The following is a 26,441-nucleotide window of genomic DNA, read 5'->3' as shown; positions in this document are numbered from 1 at the left end:
TTGCTCCAACTATCCAGCGACATACTGTCTTCCCCCTCCTCCGTTTCCGAGCACAAAGCGTCTGCCTTTATGCTTTGCAGGGAACTTCTCAAGAGGCATAGCAGAGGAATGGTGACGCTAATGATTGCAGCATCGCCGCTCACCATCTGGGTAGACTCCTCAAAGTTTCCAAGGACCTGGCAGATGTCTGCCAACCAGGCCCACTCTTCTGTAAAGAATTGAGGAGGCTGACTCCCACTACGCCGCCCATGATGGAGTTGGTATTCCACTATAGCTCTACGCTGCTCATAGAGCCTGGCCAACATGTGGAGCGTAGAGTTCCACCGTGTGGGCACGTCGCACAGCAGTCGGTGCACTGGCAGATTAAACCGATGTTGCAGGGTCCGCAGGGTGGCAGCGTTCGTCTTGGAGTTGCGGAAATGTGCGCTGACCCGGTGCACCTTTGCGAGCAGGTATGACAAGTGTGGCTAGCTTTTCAGAAAGCGCTGAACAACCAAATTAAAGACATGGGCCAGGCATGGCACGTGCGTGAGGCTGCCGAGCTGCAGAGCCGCCACCAGGTTACGGCCGTTGTCACACACGACCATGCCCGGTTGGAGGCTCAGCGGCGCAAGCCAGCGGTCGGTCTGCTCTGTCAGACCCTGCAGCAGTTCGTGGGCTATGTGCCTCTTCTCTCCTAAGCTGAGTTGTTTCAGCACGGCCTGATGACGCTTGCTCACCGCTGTGCTGCCACGCCGCGCGACACCGACTGCTGGCGACGTGCTGCTGCTGACACATCTTGATTGCGAGACAGAGGTTGCGTAGGAGGAGGAGGAGGAGGGTGGTTTAGTGGAGGAAGCATACACCGCCGCAGATACCACCACCGAGCTGGGGCCTGCAATTCTGGGGGTGGGTAGGACGTGAGCGGTCCCGGGCTCTGACTCTGTCCCAGCCTCCACTAAATTCACCCAATGTGCCGTCAGGGAGATATAGTGGCCCTGCCCGCCTGTGCTTGTCCACGTGTCCGTTGTTAAGTGGACCTTGGCAGTAACCGCGTTGGTGAGGGCGCGTACAATGTTGCGGGAGACGTGGTCGTGCAGGGCTGGGACGGCACATCGGGAAAAGTAGTGGCAACTGGGAACCGAGTAGCGCGGGGCCGCCGCCGCCATCATGCTTTTGAAAGCCTCCGTTTCCACAAGCCTATACGGCAGCATCTCCAGGCTGATCAATTTGGCAATGTGCACGTTTAACGCTTGAGCGTGCGGGTGCGTGGCGGCGTACTTACGCTTGTGCTCAAACAGTGACACTAGCGACGTCTGGACGCTGCGCTGAGAGACATTTCTGGATGGGGCCGAGGACAGCGGAGGTGAGGGTGTGGGTGCAGGCCAGGAGATGGTAGTGCCTGTGTCCTCAGAGGGGGGTTGGATCTCAGTGGCAGGTTGGGGCACAGGGGGAGAGGCAGTGGTGCAAACCGGAGGCAGTGAACGGCCGTTGTCCCACCTTGTGGGGTGCTTGGCCATCATATGCCTGCGAATGCTGGTGGTGGCTCCCCGGCTGATCTTGGCGCGACAAAGGTTGCACACCACTGTTCGTCGGTCGTCAGGCGTCTCTGTGAAAAACTGCCACACCGTAGAGCACCTTGACCTCTGCAGGGTGGCATGGCGCGAGGGGGCGCTTTGGGAAACAGTTGGTGGATTATTCGGTCTGGCCCTGGCCACCGCACTGGCTCGGCCTGTGCCCACACCCTGACTCGGGCCTCCGCGTCCTCGCCCACGTCCACATCCTCTAGGCCTACCCCTACCCCTCAGCGTGCTGTATTACCAGTAGTGCAGAAACAGAACGCTGTAATTAAATGTGCCACTTATTTGCCGGTCGTTGGAGGCTGACTTCGCCTACGGAACGCACAGCAGAGCCAGGAAATAATTTTGCGCAAGCCTGCTGTAACACTTAGCTGGCTGCGTATGAATTAGGAGGACAACTACACCCAGCACAGACCCAGTACACTGAGGACAGTCACAGGCAGCCCAAATAGATTTTTTTTCCCAAATGTTTTTGGAAAGGCCCACTGCCTATATTCAATAAATATGTCTTCTGTCCCTGCCTCACCACTACTGGCCCTGGAGTATGTAAAATAACTGCAGACTGTTGCACTGTGGACTGGAATAAAGCGGTGATGTAACTGCCAACAGAGAGCCAGGAAATAATTTTGCGCAAGCCTGCTGTAACACTTAGCTGGCTGCGTATGAATTAGGAGGACAACTACCCCCAGCACATACCCAGTACACTGAGGACAGTCACAGGCAGCCCAAATAGATTTTTTTTCCCAAATGTTTTTGGAGAGGCCCACTGCCTATATTCAATAAATATGTCTTCTATCCCTGCCTCACCACCACTACTGGCCCTGGACTATGTATAATTACTGCAGGGCGCAATGCTCTGCACGGCCGATATACAAAATAAAAAAAAATGTGCAACACTGCAAAAAGCAGCCTCCACAGTACTGCACACGGTTAGATGTGGCCCTAAGAAGGACCGTTGGGGTTCTTGAAGCCTAAAATACTCCTAACACTCTCCCTATAGCAGCTCCGGCACCAACAGCACTTTCCCTCCTCTATGTCAGAACAAATCTGTGGCGAGCCGCGGGAGGGGCCGATTTTTATACTCGGGTGACACCTGATCTCGCCAGCCACTCACTGTAGGGGGGTGGTATAGGGCTTGAACGTCGCAGGGGGAAGTTGTAATGCCTTTCCTGTCTTTCTATTGGCCAGAAAAGCGCGCTAACATCTCAGAGATGAAAATGAAAGCATCTCGAACACGCTAATACTCGAACGAGTATCAAGCTCGGACGAGTACGTTCGCTCATCTCTAGTTGTTATATATTATAAAGCTGAGTTAACATGTAAGCTGCGCTGCGATTGGTTGTTATATATTATACTGCTGAGGTAACATGAAAGCTGCGCTGTGATTGGTTGTTATATATTATACCACTGAGGTAACATGAAAGCTGTGCTGTGATTGGTTGTTATCTTGATATATAAAAACAAATGTATGTATGTCTGTCTGTCTTCGCAGCAACGCGCGACGGGTAAGCTAGTATTTAATAAAACACGTGATCAGCGTATAAAAACACATTTCAGGGATAACCCATTCATCACTTCAGCTGGTGTTTAAAATATACAAGCTATATAGTACACATTAGTAGGCAGAGTTAGAGGTAGAAGGTGGAAGAATAGAAGAAGAAAAGAAACGTATTATATGTATCTGTTATATAAAGTTATGCGGATTAGTATATATACAGCACCTTAGTATATGTAGAAAATGATACATAAAAAAACTGAATATGCATAAAACTGTTAGAAATAGGTCTAAAATAAATGACCATAAGTATAGTAAAAGGCTATACAGGAAAAATTTCTGATAAAAGTGGAAGTTCATAGAAAATATGCATACATATTTAAATATAATATACAAATCAATTGGAAATAGATATTTTGACTATAAGGACACAAAAAGGTAGCTTTTAATATTGGTTTTCACAATAAAAATGCCACAAAGTAGATATAAAATGTATATAAAAGCTATAAGAAGTGCACACAACAGGAGGATCAAAGGGAAGGCATATTGTAAAATAGAAAACTGAAATACAATAGTCCTACCAATTGGTGGCTCCCAAAAAGTGTTAATAGAATCATAGAATGGTAGAGTTGGAAGGGACCTCCAGGGTCATCTGGTCCATCCCCCTGCTCAATGCAGGATTTACTAAATCATCCCAGACAAATGGTCCTACAGATAAAGGACAAGTCAAAGTAAAATACAGCTTGGTAGTGTTGCAGCCCTGCTGAGGCCTGCACCTTGCCTGCAGGCCAGACCAGGTTTTGGGTGTGCCCATGCTTCTCTGGGAGCTGAGGGATGTGGTAGCTGCAGGAGGAAGGTCAGTCAGAACCTGGTGCTGAGTAGCCTGGCTCCTATTTAAACAGGGCCAGCACTATCTCCTGTGCTGGTCAATCACTTCAGTTGCATTTTGGACAGCGACGGAGCAACACAGCTTGGTGAAAGCTCTCCATGCAAGCTAAGTTCTTTTCTGCTTTGTTTGGTTCTGTTTCGCTTCTATTTTGTGCTAGGGCTCCCTGATAGGGACTTGTTAGTGGCCCAGGCACGCGTGCGGGCTCACACTTGTCAGAGCGGTCGGTCCGCCGAGTAAGCAGGGCCCCCTCCCGGGTTAGGGGACTATAGGGAGAGTATTCCCCATAGTGTTTTGTTTCCTTTGCACAGTTGTGCCTTTGATTTATGTTACTGAGGTTGCACGTCCGTAGGGCGCAACAGATTGACCAGCCCTTACCTACTCAGGGAGATTCTGTGCTGTTAACATGAATCCCCTTGTGGTTTTGTTGCACCATCTCGGCACACTGGCTGCGGAGGTCGCTGAGATTAAACAGCGACAACTTGCGCTGCAGGTTCCCAGCAAGGAACCAAAAATTGAGCTACTGGACCGTTTTTCTGGTGATAGGCAGAAATTCGGATCCTTTCGTGAGGCCTGTAAGCTCTATTTCAGACTGCGTCCTAGCTCTTCGGGGAATGACGCGCAGAGGGTGGGCATTGTAATGTCCAGACTGCAGGGGGCGCCACAGGCATGGGTGTTTTCATTACCCCCGACGTCTGAGGCTCTGACCTCAGTGGATAACTTTTTTGCTGCTTTGGGTCTTATTTATGACGACCCCGATAAGATAGCGGTGGCTGAGGGAAATGTCAGACGTTTGCGAGAGATTCCACTGTTGAAGATTATTGTGCTAAGTTTTGACGTTGGGCAGCAGAAACTCAGTGGAATGACCCTGCTTTAAAGAGCGAGTTCCATTGTGGTCTGTCCAATGAGATCAAGGACGTACTGATAGGACATCCAGTACCTCGCAGTCTGGATGAGGCCATGTCTCTGGCTATTAAAGTTGGAAGACGGATCAGGGAGAGGCATCAGGAACTGTCTACGGATCCCGACCTCCTACCTACAGGTATGGAAGAGCCCATGCAGCTGGGGTCTCTAGCTGGCAGGGTTAGGAGGAGAAGGACGGTACAGTTTAATGGCCGATGCTTTGTCTGTAATAGTACAGGTCATATGGCTCAGTTTTGCCCACGTCGTAATGCTTAGTCGGAAAAACTAGATGGCCTGGAGGTTAGAGAGAAGGTCCCTCTAGGCCATCAGATTGCTTGGGTATCCTCTTCCAGGCTGGTACTTCCCGCTGAAATTCGTTGTGGCAGTGCTGACAGTCCCATACGAGTCTTTTGGGATTGTGGAGCTAGTATTAATTTAATACATCAGGAGACTGTCAAACGTTTAGGCTTAGAGATGAGTGCTTTGGATTGTCCCATCCCTGTGTCCGCCATTGATGCTGCTCCACTATCTCAGAGAAATCTGAGTTTTTGTGTACCTAATGTCCATTTAAGGATTGGGCTGTTCCACACGGAATTTATAACACTATATGTCTTGGAATCCCTCCCTACGCAAGTAGTTTTGGGGTTGCCCTGGCTGCGCTTACACAACCCAGTGGTGGACTGGGTGGACATTGTTAAATGGAGCCGTGATGGTCTGTCCGGTTGCATTTCTGCTGATATAGCCTCCATTCAGGCAGAGGAGTTGCCTGAATTTATAGCTGACTTCTCTGATGTGTTTTCCCAAGAGGGGGCAGACAAATTACCACCGCACAGAAAGGGGGATTGTGCCATTGAACTTCTCCCTGACTGCAAGTTCCCCAAGAGTCGCATGTTCAACATATCGGCCCCTGAGAGACTGGCGCTCAAAGATTATATCCAGGACAGCCTGAGAAGGAATCATATACAGCCATCTAATTCCCCACTAGCAGCTGGTTTCTTTTTTGTAAAGAAAAAAGATGGCGGGTAACGTCCCTGTGTTGACTTTAGGGAATTGAACAAAATCACGAAACGCAATCCATACCCTCTCCCCATTATTCCGGATCTGTTTTCGCAGTTGAATGGCTCCAACTGGTTTTCCAAAAAAGACTTGCGCGGGGCATATAATTTAATCCGGATTAAGAAGGGGGACGAGTGGAAGACTGCGTTTAATACCCCAGAGGGGCATTTTGAGAGTCTGGTGATGCCTTTTGGTCTCACTAATGCCCCTGCGGTATTCCAGTCCTTGATCAATGAGGTTCTCTCTCAGTTTGTGGGCAGATTTGTACTAGTATACTTGGATGATATTTTGATCTTCTCTGCGGATTTTGAGTCCCATGTTTTTCATGTTCGCCAGGTCCTCCAAGCTTTGCATGAGAATTGTTTGTTCGCCAAAAGAGAAAAGTGTGTGTTTGCTGTACAAGAGATCACATTTTTGGGGCATATAATTAACCAAGAAGGGTTCAAGATGGATCCTGAGAAGGTCCGAGTGGTGCAGGATTGGGTCCTACCAGAAAATGTGAAAGCCTTACAAAGATTCTTGGGGTTCGACAACTATTACCATAGATTCATTAGGAATTTTTCGGTGATAGTTAATAGAGATGAGCGAACGTACTCGTCCTAGCTTGATATTCGTTCAAGTATTAGCGTGTTCGAGATGCTCGTTACTCGTGACGAGTACCACGCGATGTTCGAGTTACTTTCACTTTCATCTCTGAGACTTTTCTGGCCAATAGAAAGACAGGGAAGGCATTACAACTTCCCCCTGCGACGTTCAAGCCCTATACCACCCCCCTGCAGTGAGTGGCTGGCGAGATCAGGTGTCACCCGAGTATAAAAATCGGCCCCTCCCGTGGCTCGCCACAGATTTATTCTGACATAGAGGAGGGAAAGTGCTGTTGGTGCCGGAGCTGCTATAGGGAGAGTGTTAGGAGTATTTTAGGCTTCAAGAACCCCAACGGTCCTTCTTAGGGCCACATCTAACCGTGTGCAGTAGTGTGGAGGCTGCTTTTTGCAGTGTTGCACATTTTTTTTTTTTGTATATCGGCCGTGCAGAGCATTGCGCCCTGCAGTAATTATACATAGTCCAGGGCCAGTAGTGGTGGTGAGGCAGGGACAGAAGACATATATTTATTGAATATAGGCAGTGGGCCTTTCCAAAAACATTTGGGGAAAAAAATCTATTTGGGCTGCCTGTGACTGTCCTCAGTGTACTGGGTCTGTGCTGGGTGTAGTTGTCCTCCTAATTCATACGCAGCCAGCTAAGTGTTACAGCAGGCTTGCGCAAAATTATTTCCTGGCTCTGTGTTGGCTGTTACATCACCGCTGTATTCCAGTCCACAGTGCAACAGTCTGCAGTTATTTTACATACTCCAGGGCCAGTAGCGGTGAGGCAGGAACAGAAGACATATATTTATTGAATATAGGCAGTGGGCCTTTCCAAAAACATTTGGGAAAAAAAATCTATTTGGGCTGCCTGTGACCGTCCTCAGTGTACTGGGTCTGTGCTGGGTGTAGTTGTCCTCCTAATTCATACGCAGCCAGCGAAGTGTTACAGCAGGCTTGCGCAAAATTATTTCCTGGCTCTGTGTTGGCTGTTACATCACCGCTGTATTCCTGTCCACAGTGCAACAGTCTGCAGTTATTTTACATACTCCAGGGCCAGTAGCGGTGAGGCAGGGACAGAAGACATATATTTATTGAATATAGGCAGTGGGCCTTTCCAAAAACATTTGGGAAAAAAAATCTATTTGGGCTGCCTGTGACTGTCCTCAGTGTACTGGGTCTGTGCTGGGTGTAGTTGTCCTCCTAATTCATACGCAGCCAGCTAAGTGTTACAGCAGGCTTGCGCAAAATTATTTCCTGGCGTTCCGTAAGCGAAGTCAGCCTCCAACCACAGGCCAATAAGCGGCACATTTAATTACAGAATTCTGTTTCTGCACTACTGGTAATACACCATGCTGAGGGGTAGGGGTAGGCCTACAGGACGTGGACGCGGGCGAGGACGCGGAGGCCCAAGTCAGGGTGTGGGCACAGGCCGAGCTCCTGATCCAGGTGTATCGCAGCCGACTGCTGCGGGATTAGGAGAGAGGCACGTTTCTGGCGTCCCCACATTCATCTCACAATTAATGGGTCCACGCGGTAGACCTTTATTAGAAAATGAGCAGTGTGAGCAGGTCCTGTCGTGGATGGCAGAAAGTGCATCCAGCAATCTATCGAACACCCAGAGTTCTGCGCCGTCCACTGCTGCAACTCTGAATCCTCTGGCTGCTGCTCCTCCTTCCTCCCAGCCTCCTCACTCTATTACAATAACACATTCTGAGGAGCAGTCAGACTCCCAGGAACTGTTCCCGGGCCCCTGCCCAGAATGGGCAGCAAGGGTTCCGAATCCTCTCCCACTGGAGGAGTTTGTCGTGACTGATGCCCAACCTTTGGAAAGTTCCCGGGGTCCGGGGGATGAGGCTGGGGACTTCCGGCAACTGTCTCAAGACCTTTCAGTGGGTGAGGAGGACGATGACGATGAGACACAGTTGTCTATCAGTGAGGTAGTAGTAAGGGCAGTAAGTCCGAGGGAGGAGCGCACAGAGGATTTGGAGGAAGAGCAGCAGGACGATGAGGTGACTGACCCCACCTGGTTTGCTACGCCTACTGAGGACAGGTCTTCAGAGGGGGAGGCAAGGGCAGCAGCAGGGCAGGTTGGAAGAGGAAGTGCGGTGTCCAGGGGTAGAGGCAGGGCCAGACCGAATAATCCACCAACTGTTTCCCAAAGCGCCCCTCGCGCCATGCCACCCTGCAAAGGCCGAGGTGCTCAAAGGTCTGGCAGTTTTTCACTGAGAGTGCAGACGACCGACGAACAGTGGTTTGCAACCTTTGTTGCGCCAAGATCAGCCGGGGAGCCACCACCACCAGCCTCACCACCACCAGCATGCGCAGACATATGATGGCCAAGCACCCCACAAGGTGGGACGAAGGCCGTTCATTGCCTCCGGTTTGCACCACTGCCTCTCCCCCTTTGCCCCAACCTGCCACTGAGATCCAACCCCCCTCTCAGGGCACAGGCACTACCGTCTCCTGGCCTGCACCCACACCCTCACCTCCGCTGTCCTCGGCCCCATCCACAAATGCCTGTCAGCGCACCGTCCAGCCGTCGCTAGCGCAAGTGTTGGAGCGCAAGCGCAAGTACGCCGCCACGCACACGCACGCTCAAACGTTAAAAGTGCACATAGCCAAATTTATCAGCCTGGAGATGCTGCCGTATAGGCTTGTGGAAATGGAGGCTTTCAAAAGTATGATGGCGGCGGCGGCCCCGCGCTACTCAGTTCCCAGTCGCCACTACTTTTCCCGATGTGCCGTCCCAGCCCTGCACGACCACGTCGCCCGAAACATTGTACGCGCCCTCACCAACGCGGTTACTGCCAAGGTCCACTTAACAACGGACACGTGGACAAGCACAGGCGGGCAGGGCCACTATATCTCCCTGACGGCACATTGGGTGAATTTAGTGGAGGCTGGGACAGAGTCAGAGCCTGGGACCGCTCACGTCCTACCCACCCCCAGAATTGCGGGCCCCAGCTCGGTGCTGGTATCTGCGGCGGTGTATGCTTCCTCCACTAAACCACCCTCCTCCTTCTCCTCCTCCTTCTCCTCCTCCTACGCAACCTCTGTCTCGCAATCAAGATGTGTCAGCAGCAGCACGTCGCCAGCAGTCGGTGTCGCGCGGCACGGCAGCACAGCGGTGGGCAAGCGTCATCAGGCCGTGCTGAAACTACTCAGCTTAGGAGAGAAGAGGCACACGGACCACGAACTGCTGCAGGGTCTGACAGAGCAGACCGACCGCTGGCTTGCGCCGCTGAGCCTCCAACCGGGCATGGTCATGTGTGACAAAGGCCGTAACCTGGTGGCGGCTCTGCAGCTCGGCAGCCTCACGCACGTGCCATGCCTGGCCCACGTCTTTAATTTGGTGGGTCAGCGCTTTCTGAAAAGCTACCCACACTTGTCAGACCTGCTCGGAAAGGTGTGCCGGCTCTGCGCACTTTTCCGCAAGTCCCACACGGACGCTGCCACCCTGCGCACCTGCAACATCGGTTTCATTTGCCAGTGCACCGACTGCTGTGCGACGTGCCCGCACGGTGGAACTCTACGCTCCACATGTTGGCCAGGCTCTATGAGCAGCGTAGAGCTATAGTGGAATACCAACTCCAACATTGGCGGCGCAGTGGGAGTCAGCCTCCTCAATTCTTTACAGAAGAGTGGGCCTGGTTTGCAGACATCTGCCAGGTCCTTGGAAACTTTGAGGAGTCTACCCAGATGGTGAGCGGCGATGCTGCAATCATTAGCGTCACCATTCCTCTGCTATGCCTCTTGAGAAGTTCCCTGCAAAGCATAAAGGCAGACGCTTTGCGCTCGGAATCAGAGGCGGGGGAAGAAAGTATGTCGCTGGATAGTCAGAGCACCCTCCTGTCTATATCTCAGCGCGTTGAGGAGGAGGAGGAGGAGGAGGAGCATGAGGAGGATGAGGAGGAAGGGGAAGAGACAGCTTGGCCCACTGCTGAGGGTACCCATGCTGCTTGCCTCTCATCCTTTCAGCGTGTATGGCCTGAGGAGGAAGAGGAGGAGTAGGATCCTGAAAGTGATCTTCCTAGTGAGGACAGCCATGTGTTGTGTACAGGTACCCTGGCACACATGGCGGACTTCATGTTAGGATGCCTTTCTCGTGACCCTCGCGTTACACGCATTCTGGCCACTACGGATTACTGGGTGTACACACTGCTCGACCCACGGTATAAGGAGAACCTTTCCAGTCTCATACCCGAAGAGGAAAGGGGTTCGAGAGTGATGCTATACCACAGGACCCTGGCGGACAAACTGATGGTAAAATTCCCATACGACAGCGCTAGTGGCCGAAGGCGCAGTTCCGACGGCCAGGTAGCAGGGGAGGCGCAGAGATCAGGCAGCATGTACAGCACAGGCAGGGGAACACTCTCTAAGGCCTTTGACAGCTTTCTGGCTCCCCAGCAAGACTGTGTCACCGCTCCCCAGTCAAGGCTGAGTCGGCGGGAGCACTGTAAAAGGATGGTGAGGGAGTACGTAGCCGATCGCACGACCGTCCTCCGTAACGCCTCTGCCCCCTACAACTACTGGGTGTCGAAGCTGGACACGTGGCCTGAACTCGCGCTGTATGCCCTGGAGGTGCTTGCTTGTCCTGCGGCTAGCGTCTTGTCAGAGAGGGTGTTTAGTGCGGCAGGGGGATTCATCACAGATAAGCGTACCCGCCTGTCAACCGACAGTGCCGACAGGCTTACACTCATCAAGATGAACAAAGCCTGGATTTCCCCAGACTTCTCTTCTCCACCAGCGATACCTAAGCAATACGTATTATGCACCCGCGGATGGAAGCATTGTTCTCTATCACCATCAAAAACGGGGACCTTTTAGCTTCATCAATCTGTGTATAATATTCATCCTCCTCCTCCTCCTCTTCCTCCGTAACCTGACATAATCACGCCGAACGGGCAATTTTTCTTAGGCCCACAAGGCTCAGTCATATAATTTTTGTAAACAATTTTTATACGTTTCAATGCTCATTAAAGCGTTGAAACTTTCACCTGAACCAATTTTTATTTTTACTGGGCTGCCTCCAGGCCTAGTTACAAATTAAGCCACATTAACCAAAGCGATTAATGGGTTTCACCTGCCCTCTTGGTTGGGCATGGGCAATTTTTCTGAGGTACATTAGTACTGTTGGTACACCAATTTTTTGGGGCCCTCGCCTACAGTGTAATCCTAGTAATTTTTATTGGCTTCGCCTGCACTCATGGTACAGCAAGGTGTTTTTTGCCCACCTGCATTAAAGCTGACATTACATCAGCTGTGATGGGCACTGCAATGGGATATATTTATGTACCGCCGGTGGCTTCCTGGCACCCACCCATGCTGTGGGTCCACAGGAAGTTGTAACTGCATGTGTCTACTTCTAAAGAACCCCAGTCTGACTGGGGCATGCAGTGTGGGCCGAAGCCCACCTGCATTAAACATAACATTACCTCAGCTGTGATGGGCAATGCAATGGGATATATTTATGTACCGCCGGTGGCTTCCTGGCACCCACCCATGCTGTCGTTCCACACGGAGTTGTAACTCCATGTGTACACTTCTAAAGAACCCCAGTCTGACTGGGGCATGCAGTGTGGGCCGAAGCCCACCTGCATTTAATCTGACGTTACCTCAGCTGTGATGGGCACTGCAATGGGATACATTTATGTACAGCCGGTGGGTTCCAGGGAGCCACCCATGCTGTGAGTGCACAAGGAATTCCCATTGCGGAGTTGTACCTGCCTGTGACTATTTATAAAAAAACTGTGGTCTGACTGGGGCATGCAGACACCTTGACAGAATGAATAGTGTGTGGCACATAGGTTCCCCATTGCTATGCCCACGTGTGCAGCTTTTGATGGCGGTGGCACAGGATTATATTTCTCATTGCTTCTGTACAGCATTGTGTGCTATCGCCCTGCCCCTTTTAAAGAGGGTCGCTGCCTAGCCGTGCCAACCCTCTGCAGTGTGTGCCTGCGATTCCTCTGGCAGACGCACTTATAAATAGACATGAGGATGGTGTGGCATGAGTGCAGCTTAAGGCTGCGTAGGGACACTTTGGTGTGCGCTGTGGACACTGCGTCGTGCGGGGGGGGGGGGGGGGTTGGGCAGCATGTAACCCAGGAGAAGTGGCAGCGGAGTGTCATGCAGGCAGTGATTGTGCTTTGTTGGAGGTAGCGTGGTGCTTAGCTAAGGTATGCATTGCTAATGAGGGCTTTTCAGAAGTAAAAGTTGTTGGGGGGGGGGGGCACTCTTGCCGCTATTGTGGCTTAATAGTGGGACCTGGGAACTTGAGATGCAGCCCAACATGTAGCCCCTCGCCTGCCCTATCCCTTGCTGTGTCGTTCCCATCACTTTCTTGAATTGCCCCGATTTTCACAAATGAAAAACTTAGTGAGCATCGGCGATATACAAAAATGCTCGGGTCGCCCATTGACTTCAATGGGGTTCGTTACTCGAAACGAACCCTCGAGCATCGTGATAATTTCGTCCCGAGTAACGAGCACCCGAGCATTTTGGTGCTTGCTCATCTCTAATAGTTAAACCTCTTACTGATATGTCTAAGAAGGGGTGTTTTCCTACTAAATAGTCGACGGAAGCTATGCAGTCATTTCAGAGATTGAAGAGGTGTTTTGCTACTGCTCCGGTTCTGGTGCAACCAGATTCTTCCAGGCCCTTTATTGTTGAGGTCGATGCTCCAGAGGTGGGGGTTGGAGCAGTTCTATCTCAGGGAGCGGAGACATTGCAAGATCTCTGCCCGTGTGCATTCTTCTCCCGTAAATTTTTGTCTTTGGAGCGAAATTATGACATTGGGGACAGGGAATTGCTGGCAATTAAATGGGCATTCGAGGTGTGGCATCATTTTCTAGAGGGGGCGCGACACAAAGTAGCTGGTCGCTTTTCTTTTCCCGTTTCAATTTTTTTGTTACATATCGTCCAGGCTGGAAGAATGTGAAGACCGATGCTCTTTCCAGAAGTTTTCTTCCAGTAGTTTCTGAAGAACCTCCTGCCCCTATCCTGTCTGAAGGGGTGGTGGTGTCGGCAGTGTCATCAGTGTCATTAGAGTTAGAGGAGCAAGTCCGTAAAGCACAAAATTTGGCCCTGTCAAAGCTTCCGGCTGGGAAGCTTTTTGTTCCTATTCATCTAAGGTTACAAGTGCTGGCCGAGATTCACAGTTCGGTGTTGGCCGGGCATCCGGGGATTAATAATACCTGTAAGTTACTCTCTAGAACATATTGGTGGCTCGGCATACCATCCTGAGACCAATGGGCAAACTGAGAGGTGTAATCAGAACCTGGAGCAGTATTTACGTTGTTATGCCTCGGAAAATCAGGTGGACTGGTCAAAGTTCTTACCACTAGCCGAGTTTGCTCTAAAGAATAGATCACTGGAGGCTACGGGGACTTCACCGTTCTTTTGTAACTACGGATTTCACCCATGTTTTGGCCCCCTTTCCAAGAGGGTTTCGGAGGTACCAGAAGCAAATGAGTTTTGTTCCGATATTGAAGCCGGGTAGGCGGAGGTCCAGAAAAATTTACAACGATCCGTTCGGCGCAGCAAGCGAGTTGCAGACAGGCACCACTCTGAGGGGGCGGGATTCTGTGTTGGAGACTAGGTGTGGTTGTCTACCAGAAATATAAAACTCAAACAACCATCCGCTAAACTGGGCCCGCGAATTATCGGTCCATTTAAAATAATAGAGAAGATTAACGTGGTGGCCTTCCTGTTAGAAATTCCCAGCACGATGAAAATTAACAATGTGTTCCATAAATCTCTGCTCAAAAGATTCATCGATTCGGGGAATGACTCACCACTCCCGGCTCCTGTGCTAGTGGATGGGAAGGAGCAGTTTGTAATAAGTCGCATTCTGGACTCCCGTCGAGTCAGGAATTCCCTGCAGTACCTGGTGCACTGGCACGGTTATGGGCCAGAAGAGAGGTCATGGGTTCCTGCAGCGGATGTTCATGCAGATCATCTGGTAAAAACTTTTCACAGATCAAACCCTGGTTGTCCTGCTCCTAAGGGTCCTGGGGCCCCTTCTAGAAGGGGAGGTACTGTTGCAGCTGTGCTGAGGCCTGCACCTTGTCTGCAGGCCAGACCAGGTTTTGGGTCTGCCCCTGCTTCTCCGGGAGCTGAGGGGTGTGGTAGCTGCAGGAGGAAGGTCAGTCAGCACCTGGTGCTGAGTAGCCTGGCTCCTATTTAAACAGGGCCAGCACTATCTCCTGTGCTGGTCAATCACTTCAGTTGCATTTTGGACAGCGATGGAGCAACACAGCTTGGCAGAAGCTCTCCATGCAAGCTAAGTTCTTTTTTGTTTTGTTTGGTTCTGTTTCGCTTCTATTTTGTGCTAGGGCTCACTGATAGGGACTTGTTAGTGGCCCAGGCATGCGTGCGGGCTCGCACTTGTCAGAGCGATCGGTTCGCCGAGTAGGCAGGGCCCCCTCCCGGGTTAGGGGACTATAGGGAGAGTATTCCCCATAGTGTTTTGTTTCCTTTGCACAATTGTGCCTTTGATTTATGTTATTGAGGTTGCACGTCCGTAGGACGCAACAGGTCGCTTGGTAGAATAAGCCGCAGCACATGGAGGCATCTGAAGTAAGGAACAGTGCACAACACGCTGTCCTGGGAGCCACTAACTGCCAGCTCAGACAGTGAGCAGCTGACAATTAACAGCACCTAGCTCAATATCCAGCCCAGGTAAATATCCAGCTAATTAACCACAGATGTGATTGCATTACATCACACCTACTGAGCTAGAAGGGGCAGAACCAAGTCTAAAACCTGCGCAGGACTTAGTCAATCCAGCAGTGATCTCAGCTCTGCTGCAATAATACCTCCCTTTCCAGAAGAAGTCCCTGAGCCTTTAGAACCAGGTCACTTAGGATTCAGCCTGTGAAAATTTCTAACTAGTCGGTCTGCACAGAGGTCTGCTGCAGGCACCCACGTCCTCTCCTCAGGACCATAGACACGCCACTGCACCAAATACTAACTAGGCAAGAGTCCACTATGCGATCTACCTCAAAACAAACATCTTCATCCACCACAACCAGAGCTGGTGGAGATGAACCATTACTTAAGTCCACAAACATTTTCAACAGAGATTTATGAAATACATGATTGATTATCATTGAACTAGGAATCTCCAAACAAAAAGACACCTGACCAATTCTTTCCAGGATTTTGAATGGACCGATGAATCCTGGACCCAAGCTGAATGACTATTGTTTGATTTTTATGTTCCTAGTAAATGACCAAACTAAGTCCCCACCAAGAAATCAGTCCCCTCCAAATGACTATTATCTGCCACCTGCTTAAAATTTTCAGCCAACGTCCTTGTACAATCCAATGGTCTATTGTTTAGCGCAAATTCAGGCAAAGTCATCAATCTCCCAGCAGGAGAACTCCGAGGTGACTTAGTCTTGGCACAAACCTCACAGGATGAGACAAAACTGGACACATCACGTTGCAAAGATGGCCACCAAAACCTTCTTGTGAGCAACTTCCAGGTATTATTGATGCCCAGTCAACACAGGATTGTGTAGTTCAGACAGTACTTGTAGCCTCAAATGAACAGGAACAACCAGCTTCCCACCGGCAACCCTGCCGGCGACAAGTCCTGCGCATTATGGACCTGCTCCTCCAACTCCAGGGAAACCGCCAATCGTAAGTTGTTATGATGTTGGGAGGGGTATTCGTGTAATTGTTGCATCATATTCAAGTATAACTGTATAGTACTTTAGAGATGAGCAAACGTACTCGGTAAGGCCGATTTCGCAATCGAGCACCGCAATTTTCGAGTACTTCACTACTCGGGTGAAAAGATTCGGGGGGCACCGTGGGTGAGCAGGGGGTTGCAGAGGGGAGTGGGGGGGAGAGGGAGAGAGAGAGCTCCCCTATGTTCCGCGCTGCTACCCCCCTCCACCACGCCATGCCACGCCCCCGGCGACCCCCGAATCTTTTCACCCGAGTAGTGAAGTACTCGAAAATCGCAGTGCTCGATTGCGAAATCGGCCTTACCGAGTACGTTCGCTCATCTCTATAGTACTTCCTTTCAATAAATCAGATGGGTATGGGGCTCACGAGGAGTATCTGTGAGTTCATTATACATATATTCATGCATGAAGCTTCTTGGTATTACCAATCTGGAGCAAACCCGTGAAATGGGGTAAGACTGCAGCAGACGGGTGAGGTCTTCTCTCCCCTCCCCCATTGTGCATCCGTCATTCTGCTTGCCATGGCTTGGGTGAGTAATTTCCGCCTAAAGGGTTCAGCTTTGTTACATGGTCACTTGTCTAAAAAGAACCCTGATTGGTGACTTCACTGGTTCTGTTTTGCTTTGTGCTGTGAAATTATTGTTTTGGCATGAGATAAGGTGTGTCATCTTTAGTAGTGTTATCTGGACACAGATTGTGATTGTTCTCAGTAAGAGAAACGACGTAATCTTGTAGATATGATACCTTTTAATGGCTAACAAAAATACATGATGTAATAATAGCGAGCTTCCGAACCAATGCAGGGTCCTTCTTCAGGCTTATGGATTGGATCTGAAGAGGCACAGATATTTATACACAATTATAACATACATACTTATGACAAGGCACAAATATGGATGTGATTGGTACGCACTTAAAAGGAATTCTGCAACAGCCAACAAACCTTTTTTGTCTAGGCACTGATAGCGGAGTGAAAGTTTTATGGCCCCTAAATTACTGTTGGGGGGGGGGGGAGAAAGGTCGGGCAGGCTAGAAATGCTACAAGAGATACACAAACATTTTTAGCTAAACACTGATAAGGGAGTGAAAGTTTATGGTCCCTGAATTACTGTTGATGGGGGTCTTATCTGTATAATGTCTCACAATTCCCATTCACCCATAAATCCTGGGGAATAATTTAACCCAGTATTCAGCGTGTCAAAGGTTGTTATCAATTTATATTCCCAAATTCTTCTGTGGTTTTGTGACTTGAAACCACCCTTCAATATCAAAACTCTCATATCTCCTATGTCATGTCTACGGTTAGAGAAGTGCTCAGCCACAGGCAATTCTCTTTTTCTGTGTTTAATCGTGTGGCGATGAGATCTCATCCTTGCTTTCAGTTTTTGTCCTGTTTCTCCAACATAAAGACCCCCAACAGGACATTTACTGCACATGATCAGGTACACAACATTGGAAGTGGAACATGTGAATGTCCCCGGGATCTTATAGTCCTGTTGTGTGTTGGGGATCCGTAACCTGTCCGCAGTCAGTACATGTGAGCAGGTCTTGCAGCTCCTTACATTACAGGGATAAGTTCCTTTCTGTGTGTCAGAGGGTAATGCACTCCTGATTATTAAGTTCCTCAAGTTAGGAGGTTGCCTGTAACACAGAAGCGGAGGGTCCGGGAATATGGTTTTCAGACGGTCATCCTTGTGCAGGGTATGGTGGAGTTTCTTTGCGGTTTTCCTTAGTACCTCTAGTTGCGGATTGTAGGTCACTACTAGAGGCACACGATTGTTTCTTTCCTTCTCCTTGTATTGGAGTAGTTGATTCCTGGGTATCCTGGTGGCTCTGTTGATTTGGTCATCAATTGAGGTGGGATGGTAGCCCTGTTTTATAAATGTCCTTTTAAGATGGTACAAATGTTCCTCTCTGTCTGTTGGGTTGGAGCATCAGCTGGATACAGATTTGATGGCTTCTTGAGATAAGGAGATCATATCTTTGGATAAGAAACATTTAGTCTCAAGGTTAATTTTAACTACTTTGGGCACTAGAGTGCTAGGTAGTGTATGTCAAAACCGGGCCATACAGGGCTGTTTTGACATAAATAATGGGTAATGCTAATGTTAACATTGATGATGATGGTAAAAATAAGATGATGGCGTGAGAATGTTCACAGCTGAAGACATAGTGCAATCTGTTGCAAAGGAAATGCTTGATGGCAAAAGCGGACTGTTTAGATGAGAAGGTTTGAGAAGTGTGTTAGTTGATAATGAAGGAATTTTGGTTGATAGACGATTGCTCAAGTTTGCAAGAATGTTTCAGTAAGTGACGTAAAGTTGAAGTAAGATAGTTGCAGTTACAAGATGGTGATTGTTCATGTGTTCTGAGTTGAAGACAAAGGAAGGTCAGCCCTTCTTCACCATCTGAGGGTACCAACCTGGCCGTGTCATGGATCATGTTTTTCTTCCTTTTGGATGGCCGTGTTGTTATTGTGGCCAATATCAGCCTGCATACCTGGATACGTGTTTAGTATGTAGTATTCCTGGACCCGCCTGTCACCATTACTTAGTCCGGCCACTCCTTCGGCGGTCATTTCAGTGCCAGCCATGGCCCAGTGGCTATTTTAGCATCTGCTGTAACAGTACCTTTGGCCACCACCCAGGCGTCATTTTAGCTCCGCAGCAGAAAGGTGCTCGCTTCTCATTTCCCATCAATGTATGCTTTTACCTGGCATCTCAATTCTTTGCACTGCAATGATGAGTGCCTTTTCTGAATTTTGCATAGTCTGTGTCCCCCTATGATGAAAGGGGGGAATTGGGGGAGAAAGGGAATTCTTTCATAGTCTGTGTCCCCCTATGACATGAAGCAAGTTCATGCAGAATCTGTGCATAATGATGTGACAATTAACCACCGTAACGTTTGTCCTGTATATTTTAACCCCTTCCCTCCCCATGACATAAGGATACGTCATGGAGCGTCGGGGTATGTATGAAGATAGGTCGTGGGGCGACCTCTCTTCATACAGCGTGGGCATCAGCTGTTTATTACAGCTGACACCTGCGGGCAATAGAACAGCCAAACGAGGCTATTAACCCTTTAAATGCCACTGTCAATTCTGACAGAGGCATTTAAATCCGTCCCGTATGGCCCCCACGCGGTGGGATCAGGGGAGCCGTGCAGGTGTCATGGCTGCTGGGGGCCTTCTGAAAGTCCCCAGGGCTGCCTTAGCAGACTGCCTATCAAGCCATCCCCGTAGAGTGGCTTGATAGACTGCCTGTCAAATGGCGGTATAGCATTACGTCATACTGCAGGAGCAATCAAAGCATTGCTTGTTGTAGTCCCCCAAGGGGACTTTAAAGTAAAGTAAAAAAAATCAATAAAGTTTTATTAATTGTAAAAAAAAAAGTTATAAAAGTTTAAATCACCCACCTCTTGCCATATTTATTATTAAAAAATCTAAATCATAATATAGATATATGCATTTGGTATCGCCATGTCCGTAAAAGTCCAATCTATCAAAGTAGCGCATTATTTTTCCCGCACGGTGAACGTTGTCCAAAAAAAATAAATAAAGAACTCCAGAAATGCACTTATTTAGTTACCCTGTCTCCCAGAAAAATTGCAATAAAAGCGATCAAAAAGTCGTATGTATTCCAAATTGGAACTATCGGAAACTACAGGACATCCCACAAAAAATGAGTCCTTGCTCAACTACGTCGACGGAAAAATAAAAAAGTTATTGAGCGCATAAAATAACCGCAGAAAATAACTGAAAAAAATTAAATGTCTTTGAAATTAAAAAAAAAAGAGTGGTATAGTAAAAAAAGACCTATACAAGTTTGGTATTGTAGTAATCGTACTGACCCATAAAATAAAGTTATCATGTCTCTTTTGTTGCAGTTTGTGCGCCGTAGAAACAAGACGCACTGAAAGATGACGGAATGTCGTTTTTTCTTTTTTTTTTTTACTCCAGTCAGAATTTTTTTAAAGTTTTTTAGTACATTATATGGTACATTGAATGGCATCATTTAAGAATACAAGTCGTCCCGCAAAAAACAAGCCCTCGTACAGCAACGTCGATGGATAAATAAAGGAGTTGCGATTTTTTTTTAAGGGAAAAAAGGAAAATGGAAAAAGAAAAATGGGCCGCGTCATTAAGGGGTTAATGTCCTGACACTGTGTCATTGCTGTATGTATTGTTTTCTTTCCATAACTGTCAGATAGCACTGTGGAGAAAGATCACTATAGGTGCCAGGATCGCAGACAGCAGTAGAAAAGCTTGCAGAGAGAGGGAGTGGATCAATACGTGATAATAGATATATGTATAGTGCAATAGTGTGATTTTGTCACCTAATAGATATATATAGGAAAAGATGAATGATACTAGGTATATATATATATATATATATATATATATATATATATATATATATATGAATGATACTAGGTATATATTATATATATATATATATATATATATATATATATATATATATATATATATATATATATAATGAATAGATAAAGGGTTAATGCTTGATCTGTGAAAAGCTGCAGCTCCCCGTCAACCCCGCCCCCTTTAGAGTTTTAGTGAAAGAAGGAATGTGTGCTGTGAGGAGCTGGAGCTGTGGGCACAGCCCCCTCCCTATAGATAAGATGACCAGCAGAAAGGTGTAGTGTGTGAGACTGACTCTGTGAATCTTGCATCTGATTGTGTCAATTGAATAGAAACCGGTAATACAGTGAATTAAAGTGTCTTAAAGATAGGAATTTTAAGGTACATTCTTGCTGTTATTTGTGTACATGTCAGTTCTGTGACTGTTTGGATGTGTTTATAAATGGTGTTTCAGTGTTATAATATTCGGCAGGAGTAATGAGTGTAAGTATGTGAACAGAATGTTGGTGGTAGCGATTGAATGCATTTGTATGCGATATGAGGACAGTTTTAGAACTTCTGTAACTTTTCCTTTGTTTGTTTATCACACTCGGCCACTGGTTAGCGTCCTTCTGCTTTCCCTGTCTGCTTTTGTCCAGCAAAAGAGGGTTACCCAGCTCTCTTCTTCTGAGCTCACCTGAGGGGTTCATTAGTCATTATATCCCTATTTAAGCTGAACTGATGCACTTTTATTACAGATGAGCTCAGGTGCTCGTTGCTCAAGTCGAACTTTTCGTAATGCTTGAGAGTTCGTTTTGAGTAACGAACCCTATTGAAGTCAATGGGTGACTCGAGGATTTTTTTCTGGGACTGATGCTCCACATAGCTGTGTTGACTTGTCAAACACCTGAAAACATCAGAAAGTCATGGAAACCCCACAGAAACGGATAGGGAAGGGCAGGGGTAGCATGCATGGCTGTATCTGAGGCTCTCAGGTCCCACTATTAGCCCAAAATGGGGGCAAGAATCTGGGGTCACCCCCTAACAATTTACTTCGGACAAACCCTTATTAGCAAGGCACACGCGCTGGCACATCTTGGCTAAGCACCATACTGCCTGCAACGATTTACAATCACTGCCTAAAGGTGTCACCGCAGCCTTTTCTCCTGGGTTACATGCTGGCATTGCTGTCCAAACCCCCCGGACGACCCTGCGTCCACAGCGCACACAAAAGTTTCCCTGTGCAGCGTTCAGCTGGCCCTCATGCCACACGCTCGCTTCATAGCCACACCACCCTCAAGTCTATTTATAAGTCCATACAGGATGAGGAGGAACCGGAGGCACACACTGCAGAGGGTTGGCAAAGCCAGACAGCGACCCTCATTGAAAGTGTGGGCGACAGCCCACAATGCTGATGAGACTTGATGATAAATTGACGTACGATCATCATTCCAATCACGTGCCACCTCCGTCATAAAATTGTCAGGAGCCGCAAACGTGGGCATAAAGGAGATGCAGGTGCCAGCACTTCTGCACATCTCCACAATGCAGCAATATTCTGTGTGGGAAGCACGTAAGCAGGCCCAGGGTCAGGCTCGGTCAGAGCCTCCACCTTGTGTGACCCAAGGTGTCACGAGTTACATAGCAATGGGAAATCCATGTGACCCCACACAATTCATTCTGTGTAGATGTCAGATTGCTCAACACCGCAATGGGAAGTCTTCGAGTTCCTTTGGCTCGACCATGGCAGAGTTCTACCCCACCAAGGACCTCAACCCACATTTCTACCCTAGTCAGTCAGTGTATTTGTGCCAGACCGATAAAACATCGCAATGGGAAGTTTTTGTACCCCCGCAGCATAGGCGAGCCCCTGGAACCCAAGGAAAGTATTACACATAAAGTAATCACAGCGCTCAAACATGGCAGAGTTTCACCCCACCAAGGGCTTCAGCCCACATTTCTACCCTAGTCAGTCAATGTATTTGTGCCAGACCGGTAAAACCACGCAATGTGAAGTCTTTGTGCACCCACAGCATAGGCGAGCCCAGAGAACTTAAAGGTGGTATCACGTATAAAGAAATCACACTGCCCAAACATGGCAGAGTTGCACACCACCAAGGACCTCGGCACACATTTCTACCCTAGTTAGTCAGTGTATTTGTGCCAGATCGGTAAGCAATAGGAAGTCTTTATGCACCCTCAGCATAGGTGAGCCCAAGGAAGTTAAAGATAGTATTACACATAAAGAAATCACAGCGCCCAAACATGGCAGAGTTTTACCCCACCAAGGAACTTGATCCACATTTCTACCCCAGTCAGTCAGTGTATTTGTGCCAGACCGGTAAAACACCGCAATGGGAAGTCTTTGTGCACCCACACCACAGGCGAGCCCAAGGAACTTAAAGATGGCATTACGCATTAAGAAATCACAGCGCCCCAACATGGCAGAGTTTCACACCACCAAGGACCTCGGCACACATTTCTACCCTTGTCAGTCAGTGTATTTGTGCCAGACCAGTAAAACACTGCAATGAGAAGTCTTTGTGCACCTACAGCACAGGCAGACACCAGTTACATTTCTGTAGCAAAAGTATAGGCAGACCCCTGTAACATTTCTGTAGCAAGAGTATAGGCGGACCCCAGTGATATTTCTTTAGCAAGAGTATGGGCGGGCCCCAGTAACAATTCTTTAGTAAAAGTATAGGCAGATCCCAGTAACATTTCTATAGCAAAAGTATAGGCAGACCCCTGTAACATTTCTATAGCAAGAGTATAGGCGGACCCCAGTAAATTTTCTGTAGCAAAAGTATAGGCTAATTCCTGTAACATTTCTGTAGCAAGAGTGTAGGCGAACCCCTGAAACATTGGTGTACCAAGAGTATGGGCGGAAGCCTAAGTAACATTTCTGTAGCAAAAGTATAGGCAGACCCCAGTAACATTTCTGTAGCAAGAGTGTAGGCGAACCCCTGAAACATTGGTGTACCAGGAGTATAGGCTAACCCCTGAAAAAAATTTGTTTTCCAAGAGTGTAGGCGAAGGCCGGAAAAATTAGTTAGATAACAGTATAGATGAGGGACAGAAAAATGGGTGTACAAAGAGAACAACTGCATCACTGAAAAATTGCTCAACAGCGAGGGCAGGTGAAACCCATAACCATTGTTTTAAAGATACAGCTTGTTGTTGCTTAATTTATAATAGAACCTGAAGGCAGCCCTGTGAAAAATTGGTGTCTGTTAAAGTATCAATACTTTTGAAACGTTAAAAAATTGTAAAACACTTTTAAACAGAGCCTTTTGGGCCGCAGAAAAGTTGGCAGTTCAGCGTAATGACATGCAATTTAAGGAGGAGGAGTAATAATATCCGAGAGTGATTGACAAAGTTAATTCCCCCTTTTTTTCCGGTGATAGAGAATGCTTATTTCTCCGGTTGCAGCGAAAAGAATATTTAGGTTCCGCTGCTCTCCACCGGTGGAGAAGAGAAGTCTGGGGAAATCCAGCCTTTGTTCATCTTTATGAGTGTAAGCATGTCGGCACTGGCAGTTGACAGGTGGGTATGCTTATCCGTGATGATTCCCCCAGCTGCACTAAACACCCTCTATGACAAGACGCTAGCGGCATGGTAGGACAGCACCTCCAGGGCGTACAGCGCAAGTTTGTGCCACGTGTCCTGCTTTGAAACCCAATAGTTGTATGGAGGAGAGGCATCACGAAGGACGGTGGTACGATCGGCTACGTACTCCCTCACCATCTTTTCACAGTGCTCCCTCCGACTTAGCCTTGACTGGGGAGTGGTGATGCAGTCTTGCTGGGGAGCCATAAAGCTGGCAAAGGCCTTGGGAAGTGTTCCCCTTCTGGCGCTGTACATGCTGCCTGATCCCCACTCCTTCCCTTCAACTTGGTCCTCGGAACTGCGCCTGCTGCCACTAGCGCTGTCAGATGGGAACTTTAGCATCACTTTTTCCACCAGGGCTCTGTGGTATTGCATCACTCTTGTACCCCTTTCCTCTTCGGGAATGAGAGTGGAAAGGTTCTCCTTATACCATGGGTCGAGAAGGGTGTACACCCAGTAATCCGTGTTGGCCAAAATGCATCTAACGCGAGGGTCACAGGAAAGGCAGCCTAACATGAAGTCAGCCATGTGTGCCAGGGTACCAGTACGCAAAAAAAATCGCTGTTCTCACTAGGAAAATGACTTTCAGGATCCTCCTACTCCTCCTCTTCAGCCCATACACGCTGAACAGATGAGAGGCAAGCAGCATGGGTACCCTCTGCAGTGTGCCCAGCTGTCTCTTCCCCCTCCTCCTCCTGCTCCTCTCCCTTCTCATCCTGCTCCAAAACGTGCTGAGATATAGACATGAGGATGGTCTGGCTATCAAGCGACATACTGTCATCCCGTCTCCTGTTCCAACCGCAAAGCATCGGACTTTATGCTTAGCAGCGAACTTCTCAGCAGGCAAAGCAGCGGGATAGTAACGCTAATGATTGCTGCATCGCCGCTCACCATCTGGGTAGACTCCTCAAAGTTTCAGAGGACCTGGCAGATATATGCCATCTATGCCCACTCCTCAGTAAAGAATTGCGGTGGCTGACTACCACTCCACCGCCCATGTTGCAGCTGGTATTCCACTACTGCTCTACGCTGCTCATACAGCCTGGCCAACATGTGCAGCGTAGAATTCCAGCGTGTTGGCACGTCGCACAGCAGTCGGTGTTCTGGCAGCTGAAACCGATGTTGCATGGTTCTCAGGGTGCCAGGGTCCGTGGTGGACTTGTGGAAATGTTCGCAGACACAGCGCACCTTGCAGAGCAGGTCAGACAAGTGGGGGTAGTTTTTCAGAAACCGCTGAACCACTAGATTGAAGACGTGGGAGAGGCATGGCACGTGCGTGATGCTGCCGAGCCGCCACCAGGTTATGGCCGTTGTCACACACGACCTTGCCGGTTTGGAGGCTCAGTGGCGAAAGCCAGAGGTCGGTCTGCTCTGTTAGACCCTGCAGCAGCTCGAGGGGCGTGTACCTCTTGTCAACTAAGCTGATTAGTTTCAGCACGGCTTGCTGACGCTTGCCCACCGCTGTGCTGCCGCACCGCACGCTACCGACTGCTGGAGAATCGCTCACACTTCTTAACTGAGAGGTAGAGGTGGCAGAGGAGGAGGAAGGGGAGGGTTTAGAGGAGGTGACATAAAACGCCGCAGATACCATCACCAAGGAAGGACCCTCTATTCTGGGTGTGGATAGGACGTGAGTGGTCCCAGGCACTGACTCGGTCCCAGCCTCCACCAAGTTCACCCAATGTGCCGTCAGGGAGATATAGTGGCCCTGCCTGCCAGTACTTGTCCACATGTCCATGGCTAAGTGGACCTTCTGAGTAACCGCGATGGTGAGGGCACAATTTATATTGCGGGAGACGTGCTGGTGTAGGGCTGGGACGGCACACCGGGAAAAATAGTGGCGACTGGGGACCGAGTAGCGTGGTACCGCCACCGCCATCATGTTTTTGAAAGCCTCCATTCCCGCAAGCCTGATCGGCAGTATCTCCAGACTGATGACAAGACGTTAGCGGCAGGGCAGGCCAGCACCTCTAGGGCGTACAGAGTAAGTTTGTGCCACATGTTCAGCTTTGACACCCAAAAGTTGTATGCAACAGAGGCATCACAGAGGACGGTGGTACAATCGGCTACGTACTCCCTCGCCATCTTTTTTTTTTTATTCCGTTTTTATTGATAATTTCCAATATATGACAGACATGTAATACATGAAAGCAATACAAAACAACTCGGTCAGATGAAAAGGGACTACTAGTTCAACATGTCAGGTCGAAGGCGAGTAGTCCTGCTAATAAGCTTAATAGTGAACTTGTTAAACATAGTTGGGGTGATTCACAGACAAGACGTACAGG

Source organism: Eleutherodactylus coqui, chromosome 1 (assembly GCF_035609145.1).
Source record: "Eleutherodactylus coqui strain aEleCoq1 chromosome 1, aEleCoq1.hap1, whole genome shotgun sequence".
NCBI classification, from domain to species: domain Eukaryota; kingdom Metazoa; phylum Chordata; class Amphibia; order Anura; family Eleutherodactylidae; genus Eleutherodactylus; species Eleutherodactylus coqui.
This window is presented reverse-complemented; position numbering follows the sequence as displayed.